The sequence below is a fragment of the Dermacentor silvarum genome, chromosome 8 (assembly GCF_013339745.2).
Source record: "Dermacentor silvarum isolate Dsil-2018 chromosome 8, BIME_Dsil_1.4, whole genome shotgun sequence".
Classification (NCBI taxonomy): domain Eukaryota; kingdom Metazoa; phylum Arthropoda; class Arachnida; order Ixodida; family Ixodidae; genus Dermacentor; species Dermacentor silvarum.
In genome coordinates this window covers 120958986-120971150 of record NC_051161.1, presented here as the reverse complement: position 1 = coordinate 120971150, position 12165 = coordinate 120958986, and the positions used below count along the sequence as shown (strand labels likewise).

The window sequence follows — 12165 nt, the reverse complement described above, 5'->3', positions numbered from 1 at the left end:
CTCCAAAATTTGGACTGCCTGCGCTAAAACGGACTAGTTGACGTAATCTATTTGTGACCGGTCTCCTTCTATGTCGCTCTTTGCGAATTAGCCGGAGGTGACGTCACATGAGTGGTACTATAGTCTACAACAGGCAGCGTTACTACGATGTTTCATTTTCGTCACTTTCTCACTTAGAAAAGCTTTGTTCTAGCTACTATTGACGAATTCGGTATTACAGAAGTCCAATATTTCATTCTAGCTCGACTTGTAAAGTTAATTCGTACCCATGCATCCTCCACCGACGTCAGTGTGGGGTTCAACCTCCCGTTCCCCTTAGCATTTTTTAGTCGCGATGCGCACTCGTTCTCGAAGTTTAAGCTGGTATGTTTCTCTTTAGTTGTGGTCATTATAGTGGGCAGTGGCTCCAGCAGAGCAATGGCCGGCAACCCTTACTGCCCTACAGATCAGGTGAAGACCTCAACTCATCGTGTACCCGTATCCACAATATCGTTTACGCGCATTCTTTTGTACACCTTCACCGAGAATATATCATACGGACAGGATACGCTAGAATGACCAGTTTTCTTGTAATCATGTGTGCCGTGCATTATAGCTTCAGTGATATCTTCTAGTAGGCGCTTTGACGATAATGATATCCGCACATTTCCATGTTTCCAGGCCCAGCAGGTTGACATGATGTCCGAGTACCACAACTATTTCATCACGTCATTGGTGAGTGACATTTACTCATGCAGCAGCACCTGCTCAGCAGTGGAAGATGTGTTAATATGTGCTGTCATAGGCGCTGCCTGTGAGGGCGGTGCTCTAGCAGTAAAATGTAGTTAATTGACCTGTTCGTGCAAAAAACACTTTCCTTACGCGAAGAAAAGAAATGAAAAACACATAAGTGGTAATGTCGCGGTGGCACACAAAACAAACAATACAAACATAAATAAACAATAGTATCAGCTATATGCCACCATGCAACTCGAAACAATTCAATAATTGGCTACGCAGGAAGTCTGTAGGGAAGCAATCCCAACGCGCGTTGTGTACACGTCGAGGCATGAACAAGACGGCATATTATTAAAACACGTTTCCGGCCTATTTGGTGCATAAAGTTTTACCAGAATTGTGGCGCAGCAAAATATAAGGGACGACGGAGTCAACATGGGATTGCCCAATTTCGCTCGTTCGTTCATCGATGGTTTCTGCACAATTGTTTAGGTAGCGTTTGTTTCATTGCATTATTGCGTAGAGACCAGAGCTGGGGCGAATTCTACGTTTCGAGCACGGGAATCGGCAGCGAAACGGCAGCGGCGGACGCCAGAGGGAAGCGCAGACTAGACGTAACCGCCGGGAGACCGCTACCAACGAGGATCGTCGGCGTGTTGCGTACAACGTGCTAAAATACAGCATACAGCATACAAGCCGATTCGTAATATGTGTGTTGTCTCCCAAGGCGCGGCCGCCGGCTTGCAAGCCGACTGCCATCCTCCTTCCCGCAGTAGCCACAAGGTAAGAAGGAGGCGGGAGAGGAGGAGGGTTATCCTTCCAGAGCACGATCCACCACAAAATCTAAGATCCAAACCTTCAGAAGCTCCAAAGCTCTCGTGCTAAAATTATTCACTTGTTAAAATTGCGAAATTTCAACTGAGTTCTGTTGCAGTGATGTACTGATTACTGTTGCGTACAATGTGCTAAAATACGCATTAGCACTGCAGTAATATTCCGAACTCTTGGAGGGAGGTTTTTAACAGCGGAGCTGTTGTAGGTCGAGGCTGCGCCGTCCGTCCGTCCGTCCGTCCGTCCGTCCGTCCGTCCGTCCGTCCGTCCGTCCGCCGGTGTGCCGTCCGCCGGTGGTGAAGTGGTATGGGGAGGCCGAAAAGGAAATGAAATGGTGGGAATTCACCAAGGATTGAAGCAAGGATGCCCTCTGTCACCATTGTTGTTCACGCTTTACTTCAAGGGCATAGAAAGACGACTGGAAAACAGCGAATTAGGTTTGGATTTATCCTATATGCGTAATGGACAAATGGTGCAACAGAAGGTCCCTGGACTGATGTACGCAGACGACATTGTGCTACTAGAGGACAATAAAAAAGATTTACAGATACTTGCGAATATCTGTGGGAACGCAGCGACAAATCTAGGCCTTAAGTTTAGCACAGAGAAATCAGGGATTATGATCTTTAATGAACACACGAGTAACTTCGTGGTGTCAATTCAACAGCAAGTAATACCCATAGTGAAGCAATATAAGTACCTCGGCGTACACATAAACGAAGGAAAGAATTACTCAAGCAACCACCAAGATAATCTGAAAATAAAGGGGAAGCGGAATGCAGCAATAATGAAACACAGAGCACTGTGGGGCCACAATAAGTATGAGGTGGTGCGTGGAATCTGGAAAGGAGTAATGGTGCCAGCGCTAACATTCGCAAATGCCATTATATGCTTAAAATCGGATATATTGGCGGGTTTGGAAGTTAACCAAAGATCAGTAGGCCGGTTGGCTTTGGGAGCACACGGCAATACGACAAATGAGGCAGTGCATGGTGACATGGGTTGGTCCTCTTTTGAAGTCAGAGAAGCACAAAGCAAAATTAGTTTTGAAGAAAGGCTCAGGAACATGGATGAAAATAAATGGGCGGCTAAAGTGCACAAGTATCTCTACATGAAAAGCGTGGACACAGAATGGAGGAAGAGGTCAAGGAAGTTGGCAACCAAGTACAGGATAATCGAAACTGTAAATAGAAAACCAGGGGTCATCAGAAAGAAAGTGAGAGAAATAGAGACCGTGAATTGGATGCAAAGAATGGAAACGAAAAGGACAATGGAGATTTACAAGAATGAGAAGAAAGAAATTAGAAGGGAAAATTTGTACGATAACACAAAGGGCAGTGCCTTGCTATTTGAGGCTCGAGCCGGTTGCCTAAGGACGAAAACATATCGGAACAATTATTCGGAACTAGATGAGACATGTGTATGCTGCAGTAAAGATCCAGAGACCACTCAGCACATCCTAATGGAATGCGACGGGATCCACCCATCGAGAACCGTAGATAACGTGCAACTCCCAGAAGCGCTTGGGTTTAAAGTGGAAGGAAACATAAACAGATCAGCCGTAGAGATCAGCAAGAGACGATTAGAGTACTGGTGGAAAAAAAGCAGGGAAAAGATGGATACGACCTGATCTCTTAAAATCATAGGCAGCGGTACAAGGTAAATTTTTGAAAAAGAAAAATAATGAGAGGTATACAAAAAATGCTAGATGAAGAACATGTATAGTATACCTGATTAAATCAAGCAGGCTAGGTGACTATTTGTCGCCGCCCCGTTTCAAAGGGGATGCCAATAAATCATCATCATCATCGGCCGTGCCGGCTGAGGCGTGGACCAATTAGAGCGCGCGCCGGGGGAGAGAGAGGGGGAGCGCGCGGCCTTTCTCACCATGGATTCCGCTCGGCGCGAGCGGCTGCGGGAACTCGCCCGAGCGGCAGCGCCGCGCCGGGCGAATTCTACGTTTCGAGCACGGGAATCGGCAGCGAAACCGCAGCGGCGGACGCCACAGGGAAGCGCAGGCCAGACGTAACCGCCGGGAGACCGCTACCAACGAGGATCGTCGGTGGGAAGCGCAAGCGAAACGGCAGCTGTGGGAGGCTAATCCGGAGCTACGCAAGAAAGAAACGCAAGTCAAGCGTACTTGGAGGAAAGCGAATTTTGATTTGCCCTAGCAAGAGGCAGAACAAAGACGCAAGCGCCGAGAGATCCCTTTGACCCACTGTGCAAGAGATTTCCTCCACCTGGAGTTAACAGCGAATGTAAAGCAGTAAAAGTAAAAAAAAAATCACCCGTAATCACATGAAAACCACTGGAAAACAAACATAATCACAGAAAGTCACAAACAATCACCGAAACACACAGAAACCCCCCCAAAAATCACAGAAAATCACTGAGAAACACAATAGAACCACAGTTTCGCTGTTTCAGCAGATTTCATTGGGTGGAACTGGGTTTACTTTTAAGAAACGGTTTTTAAGAAATGGTTAACAAGAACGCAATTGCATATTTCGTGCCGCATTTTGAAGATGTTACACATGAGACACTACTTTAAGGATTTCCGTTAAGCAGGCATGGCTTCACTTCTATCAATTTCAAGATTTTCACTCGTAACATTACCATAAATTGAATATTTTAGAAGTTAATAAGCCAATATTGTTAATTGACTACCCGGACATTGCGATTTATCATGGAAGTAATGTCCGCATCTTCAGATAGTCGACCTTATGAAACTAAAATGCGCTTGCACAAGCAATGCGAAAAAAAGCTGTTATTTATGAAAAGAAGATACATAAAACATGGTATATTTGAAAAGTGTTATAATTTTGTATCGCTGGCACAACTTATCGGAAAACTAGCCACAAAAGTGACAAAATAAAGAGCTAACGGAGAGGCAGTTCTCTCTACTGTTGTCCCGTATTCACCGCAGTTCTTTTTTTTTTTGTCATGGCCACGCGATATTATGCGTATTTACACCGCGCTGTATCCTTTACGTGAGAATGTATGAGCCCGTGACTGGGCATAAGCAATCATCGTTTAGCGAAAGCTTCCGGGATCTGTTCAAAAATATCTCCGTTATGCTGCTGTGGCAACTTCGTCTTGCATTGGGACATGCGATAGCCCTTCGCAACCGCCCAATAATTCTGTGAATCCTCGAATGTCTCATTATTTTTCATGGCTGAGGTGCGAACCACAGGGCGGCTAAGGTCCACACGGCGTGGTTAAAAGCCTTCATTCTCAGTTCTGCTGCTCTACTTCCGCAGCTACCGACGCGGCAAGCGTGGCAGCTGTATCCACGTGATTCCTGATACAATGTCTCGCCGTCCGCAGCAAAAAAAAAAAAAAAAAACGAAAATGCGTTCTTCCTATATTTTAGTTCTTCCTATATGGAGTTCTTCCTATATTTTAGCAGGGAATCAACAAAAAATGGCAGAAATAACTTCGATTTGCCCATTAAGTATTAATACACTGAGTATTTGAGAATATTGTTGCCGCCTTGTCATTGCCAATGCCGTTTCTGCCTTCCATCGACCATGCGGGCACTCGTGGACGCTTTCATCAGCGCAGATGCGGTAGTGTACCTGCGAGTCCAACGTACTTCCGGACGCAGTAAGTGTAGCTGCCAACGTTGCCGTAAACGTATTTTGTTATCTTTTACGGGTTTGTTTCGATGAGTGCGAGCATAACAAGGACGCGCCTCGTGCATTGATCTTTCGGACTCGCTACACTTGCTTCAGTATTTCACTGTAAACTTTAAAGTGCAATGGGACTAACAGCTGAGCAAGAATGATGAAAACCGTCGGGCCCTGTTTCTGCGGATCGTTGCAGCCTGCTAGTTTGTTTGGCTTGCTGCAAATGTAATGAGTTCGTAGAGAGGTGGTTGGGGGAATAGGGACAGGCATACAAGATACGCAGGGGCGCGCAGTCTCGTCAAGTTCGTTCCCATTGTTGCCCAGGATGCCCACACGGTGGATATGGAAGACTTCCAGTACGGCGGCACCAACATCTCGGCCTTCCGCCTGGTCGACACCAATGCCAAGGAGTTCGATGAAGTGGCCCGGGACTGGATGACACGGCGGCTGCGCCACGGACAGAAGGGCGAAGGCAACTTGTACCGGGTAAGCGGGTGTGAGGGGGAAGGAAGGGGGGGGGGGGGGGGGAGGGCGAGCTCTTCTTGCTTAAAGAGACCCGAAATGGGGTCTGACCGCGATGAGGCTTGTGGATACATATGTGCATATATGTGGATGCATATCACGTATCGATACCAAAGAACGTGCGCGCGGTTCCCACGCATAGGATTATGCTTGTCTCGTAGAAAATTAAAAAAATGGCAGGCTGTATAGTTGACATCGACGCAATACGAAGCATTGCGCGATTCGTTGCAGCACGAGATGAGGCAGTTGTGTAAATAATGTAACTGTTGTGTAATGAACGAATATGTAGAGATCGTAGGCAGTAATGTTTATATTTATAACAAGTAAGAAAGTAATAGACAGTTCTGGTTGCGCGTCCGTAACCGCCCACGTATGTAGCGCGGGAGTGCGGGCGTATACGTATAGCGAAGCTCGCGCCCACAAAGCAGCGATAGTTGGCCGGACACGTAATTTGAGAGCTGGATTGCCGGTCGCGAGCTGCTTAGCACAGCCATACGCCATCTTCAGAATCTGCTGTTACCAACTCACGCATCTTCCCTCGTGCCTCCAGCTTTACTCGCTACTGGCGAAGGCGGTATCATGTGCGGCGGGGAGGCGTGCGGCGGCAGCTCACTTGCGCTTGCGTAAGCGCTTGAGTTCGAGCCACTGCGTATCACGCCGTTCTCCTCTCGAATACGCGCTTGTCGTTGCGCCGGTCCTTTAGGCCGTTTGTATAAAGTACCCCTTAAGAAGATACTTACTCCTGTTGTGATCGAGGAGAACAAGTTGCGCCTCGAAGCCGCAATTTAATCATCCGAATACCAAGTGATTTTAAAGCAGCTAACGCTGTTTGTGACAAATATTATTGATGCTTTACTAGGGAATTTTCTTGCTGAGCACGGCAGTCAGCTGGTATTGAACACGCCCAGTGTGACCTTCGTATTCTAGGGCGTTCCTCCGGTCGATACACCACATCTACTTATTCGTAAGATAATATTGAGCGTTCATATACCGGGTGATTCTGCGAAGACTTTAAGAATTTAAGCAATTTTTAAAACGCGTCTTCCTCAGATAGCACAGTTGTAGTCCTTGAACTGGTCTACTCAAGAAGCTGCTATTACTTCCGCGACAAATCGAAATGCATGTACTAATTAAAAATGCCTAATTAAGTTTTTAACTAAATATATTAAGTCACATTTGCAATTTACAAGTTGTAGCTCGTGAGATTGCAAGACATATCCACTTGAAAAGAATTCTGTAGATAACATCATTTTGGAGATATCTCACCAAACTCGCTGTAAAAATGCACTGTCGTTCAACTAACTTTTTTTTAATAAAACACAGTTTTATGCCTTAAAACGCCAAAGTAACTGGATCGCCAATGTATTTCTTCACAAAGTTTAGCAATTCGTATCCGTAAATCGGTGTCATCCCGAGAATTCGTTCCAAGTGAATCTAGCGTGCGAATTCCAAGCTAAGATTTGTAAATTTGTGCCGTAAGGTAATTAGTTAAAAGCTTAATTAGTGAATGATTGTTAATTCGTCGGTTATGATTTCTCATCGAAATAATGTCCGCCTGTTTGGGCAATCGAGATCAAGGATTAAAATTGTGCTATCGGCCACAGATTATGTTTAAAAATTACTTAATGCCTTCGCAGAAATACCGGGTATACGCTGAAGCTCGGGGCGTGCACCGTATGAAAGTTCCCTGAAAAATGAGGGTGAGAGTCGCGCCTAAACGGTCGCCAGTATGATGATGAGGATGCATGTCGTGCATGTCCTGCATGCCCTGCAATAATATTGATATAGTAATGAAGTTAGGGGAATTGGGTATCACTCAGCTAACGTAAGCGAGTTTGAAGAATGGTCGCTCACAGAACAGTGAAGCTATCATACTTTCGAAAATAGAGAGACTCAACGGCAGGAACGCACCACGCCGTCTGAGAACTATATTGTCTAACGACGTGCGCTGCTAGCATGATTTTTTAAAATAAATATATCAATAAATATTTAAGATTTCGCAAAGCAACTTCAAATGCCTACATCAACACTACGTTTAAAGATATTCGCTCAAAATTTTTATTTCTCTGTTTATTGCAATAGCTTGATCACAATCATGCGCTGTGTTTTGTTTTCATTCTTTTTTTTTGCGATTATGGCGGACGCATTTCTAGGCATGCTTTCTTCGGGCCGATGATTAATTTTCAGCGTCTCGCTGTAAGGGGGCTGGGAATGGTTAGCAGGTTATTTTTTACGCCACATGGCACATATCGCTCCACTTCTGGACGCTATGGTGCATTCTGCAAAACTATTGCGTCGGAGCAGCTTTATGACAATTGTGCCCGCCGTCCTTAATTCTTTTTGTTAAAGGCTTGCTGAGATTGCCCGCAAGACGGTATATACCTTATACAAGTGCGGCGTACGAATCAAACAAACCGAGTGACGCCTTCCACTATGGAGAAATATTTTTACAATTTTCCGAAGGGGCCTTTCTTCAAGTCTCTACAACAGATTTCTAAAAGAGTTTTTCCTCATCACTCAAGGAGCTAAACTGGTCTTTTAGCCTGCAGGTTCTATAGTGTGTTTGAAATCATTCATGCAGAAAAGCAGGTCAGCGCCTTGAGCATTATCTCCGTACAAAAACTAGCATGACGAGCTTGGATCTAACCTTATTCCTCGCAGTAGAAGGTCGATGCAACCGTCGCTTTGGTGTCACGTTCCACTTATGCTGCGAACCAGCAGCGACAAAGCGCAGACTAGTGCCTGCCTTTCATGTTTTTCGCTCTGTTGCTGACAACTTCCAACCAGTGAGCGATATTAAATGGGAGCACCCAATTCCGTATTGACCATGCCTTGGGGTTCAATAATTACGTTGATATTGAATGGAAAAGATATTTAGCACATATCCACACGCTGGGTTCGAATTCACGCGTCGCAGATAGTAATCTGAGTAGCAAAAATACGGTGTCCTTTCTTGTACTACCTACCTCTCTGTATTTTTGTGTGCAGTTGCCAACAGAAGTAATCAGTGTGATTGTAGCACTTGCCTTGGTGAGGCTGCTACGGGGGCTCGTTGGTGTGAAATAATGGCTAAACCCGCTGCTCGAGGTAAGGCACGAAGGTTATCACGGGATCGATGGATAAGGCAGAAAGGAAAATTAACGAAGCGTTTCAAATGCATCTCACTGACAGATGCGTAAGCGCTGCCTTGGATCACCCTGTAAAAAATAATAAAAATTTGAATTTTTGAATGCAGCACATGTACAAAAAACGAGAAAGCGCAAATGAGTTAAGCGATCGTGTTGATAATAAAGTGAGTTGTGCGGTCTTAATATGTCGGTTATTGCACGTTTCTTCAGTTCTATCTGTCTTTTAGATGTGTACATAAGGCGAATGCCGACATGAAAAATAAACTAGTTGTGAGTTTGCGCTTCGCCTTGTCCGTGTTTCTTCTGGTTCCTCACCATTCCTTCGTCTTACATGAAGCAGCTCGTTTAGCCATGATGAAAGCACTTGTCCGTTTGTCAAGTACACAGTGAATTCTTGTGTATGTATTTTTTTATGATATACACGAAAAAAAAGGGGGAAGCATTCAATTGTCCGAAATGAGGGTGGGCGAAGCGACTCGGTAAGTTGGAGGTCCAAGTTGCCCTACCCGAAGAACGGCCCAGATCTACGACACTGCAGATGTCAGTAGGGAAGACCTGATGCAGTCTGACCACGTGACGAGCACAGGTGGCAATTTCATTGGCGAGACGAAATCAACACTGACAGAAAAGTTGGAGGAAAGCGACTTCGAAAGAAGGGAACATTGGAAAGCACCGTGAACTTCATAATGCCATAAAGCCCGCGAAGGAATAGGCAAATAATGAAGCAGAGTGGAAAATATTCGACGATAAACATCGACCACACGTAGAAATTGGACAGGGCTCTTTAGCAAAAAGATTCCAGTGTGGTCTCTACTACGAACCTTGCAACTGATTGTTCACGCATCACAAGTATTAAACAAATATCTGCGCGTCTATGATTATTGTAGCAAATATTGCATTGTAGAATTGCTGATGTTGCGGGAACCTCTGAACGAATGGTTATGTCACTTGATAAAAGCTACCAGCAATGTGACGAGTACTTCTGTGCCAATGAAAAAGGAACTCTTAAGTAGAAGTACTTTTTTAAAGTGCATGAACAGCATGGTATAGCAAGATGAAAAACAAAATATGTATTATAGTCTATTCTTTGTTGCCTTGCTGTGTCATGGATCAAACTTCCTAAGGCAGATGCATTAAGAGACCTTAAGCATTATCATAAGTGTCAACGTAGTGCATGATTGGTGTAAACTATTGTATGTGTGAAATCCCTAACAAGAAATTTCTCTCATCTTCCTGTCTTGTTTTCACGTGGAAACATGTCAAGAATTTAACGGTAAGTACAACTTTTGCCTTCTACAAAAATCTATCTTTTTACATATTTAACTACCTTACATGGATTAAGCTGATCTTTCGTTATCAGTATTTTTGTATTATTAGAACTGGAAAGATCCTCTGCAGCATTGTCTGGTAATATTCTTAGACACTACTGCTATGTTGGTTGCTGAATATTTTAGCTCGAAATCAGAATAGTCTAAAAACGGAACCAATATTATTTAATTACATGATAGTTCTTAATAAGGATGGGAATAATATCTTGGCAAAGAGATCATAAATTTAAAAGTGTTGTCATGCTTAAGAAGCAGTCACTTAGCATAAAAAAGACAATCATGTGTAATTAAAGCTGTATACTTAGTGTTTTATACAGTAATAAATCCTTTTATAAAGAATGTCTATTTTACCTAATTAGTATAAAATGGCTTCAATTTGGTCGACAGTCAAGAAACGTCAACGACTGCTTATGGAGAAAGGTGCATATCGTATATGCTTTTAATACACAAAAAAGTGTAATGCTTACTATTTCTAGCACTGCTGCTACTCGAAAACACCGCAGTTTCTCTATGTTTACTGGCACATGCACTTAATTGATGACATGGAAACTCTTCAAGCGCACTTCACACATCTCGTCTGACCTAACCAGTATGGCCGACGTCGAGGTTGAGTCATAAATGACGCAGTTAAATGGGGGTAATGAGCTCTGATGCAAGACACGGTGTTTAGGATTGTTTCACTCAAAAGTTTTCGTATCGGGTGCAGTAGGTAGGGTCCTATGTTAAAGGCTTAAGTCTGACAGCAGTCTGTGGTTGTACTTTTTTTCCTGTTACCAGACGAAAGTTGCTCTGATGTACGACGCCGTGAGGCTGTTTGCCACGGCGCTCCGAGACCTTCAACCGAACAATGGACCCAAGATTCAAGTGAGGCCACTCTCATGCGAAACCGAGGAACCGTGGTCGCAGGGAAACTCGTTCGTGAAGTACATGCGAATGGTGAGTGTCGAAAGCTCGCGAGTGAAGCTCATTAATGATATTCAGTCAATAAATCACTGCCATGAAAGCACTGGGGATGAATTGCAACAAATGATTGAGGACCTTAACCGAGAAAGCGTAAGAGTAGGGTTGAAGATTAATATGCAGAACACAAAGATAATGCTAAATAGCCTGGCAAGGAAACAAGCATTCATGATCGCCAGTCAGCCTCTCGAGTCTGTGCAGGAGTACGCTTATCTAGATCAATTACTCACAGGGGACCCTGATCATGATAAGGAAACTTACAGAAGAATAAAGATGGGTTGGAGTGCATACGGTAGGCATTACCAAATCCTGACTGGAAGCTTACCACTGACGTTGAAAAGATAAGTGTACAATCACTGCACTGTACCGGTGCTCACATACGGGGCAGAAACTTGGAGTTTAACGAAGGAACCAAAGAACAAGTTAAGGATTGCACAAAGAGTGATGGAACGAAGAATGTTCGTCGTAAGGTTCAGAGACAGGAATGGAGCGGTGTGGATCAGAGAGCAAGCGGGCATAGCCGATCTTCTAATTGACAAGAGAACTGGGCAGGCCATGTAATGTGCAGTGCAGGTAATCTGTGGCCCTTTAGAGTTACAGAATTTGTGCCAAGGGAAGGGACGCGCAGTCGAGGACGGCAGAAAATTAGGGGGGTGGGTGGATAAAATGGAGAAATATGTAGGCGCAAGTTGGAATCAGCTAGCGCAAGGGTAATTGGGGATCGCATGGAGAGGCCTGCTTCCCGCAGTGGACATAAAATTCAAAGGGAGGAAATCGCTTACCCCCATTTCCTCGACAGGAATAAAAATCCTGTCGAGGAAATGGGGGTAAGCGAAGCTTGTGGCAAGACCACGTCGTCGCAGGCGTTCCGCTTCGTTTGCCCTAAACTCAGGGTAAGCGGCTCTTCGCTGACGTTTGGCCTCAACATCGCGTAACCCCAACACGGGGTCCGAAACGCGGGGTTTCACCTGGGCTTCGGAAGCCCTCACGCTAGAATCGGCACGTCGATGACGAGCCCTTTCCCGAGCGAGCTCGCGGCGCCACTGCTCA

At 44.8% G+C, this 12165-nt stretch overlaps 1 pseudogene; it reads left to right on the top strand.

Moving 5' to 3' along the window:
* The window catches only part of LOC119461648 (glutamate receptor ionotropic, kainate 2-like), a 39346-nt pseudogene that overhangs the window by 12847 nt on the left and 14334 nt on the right, over nucleotides 1-12165 (top strand).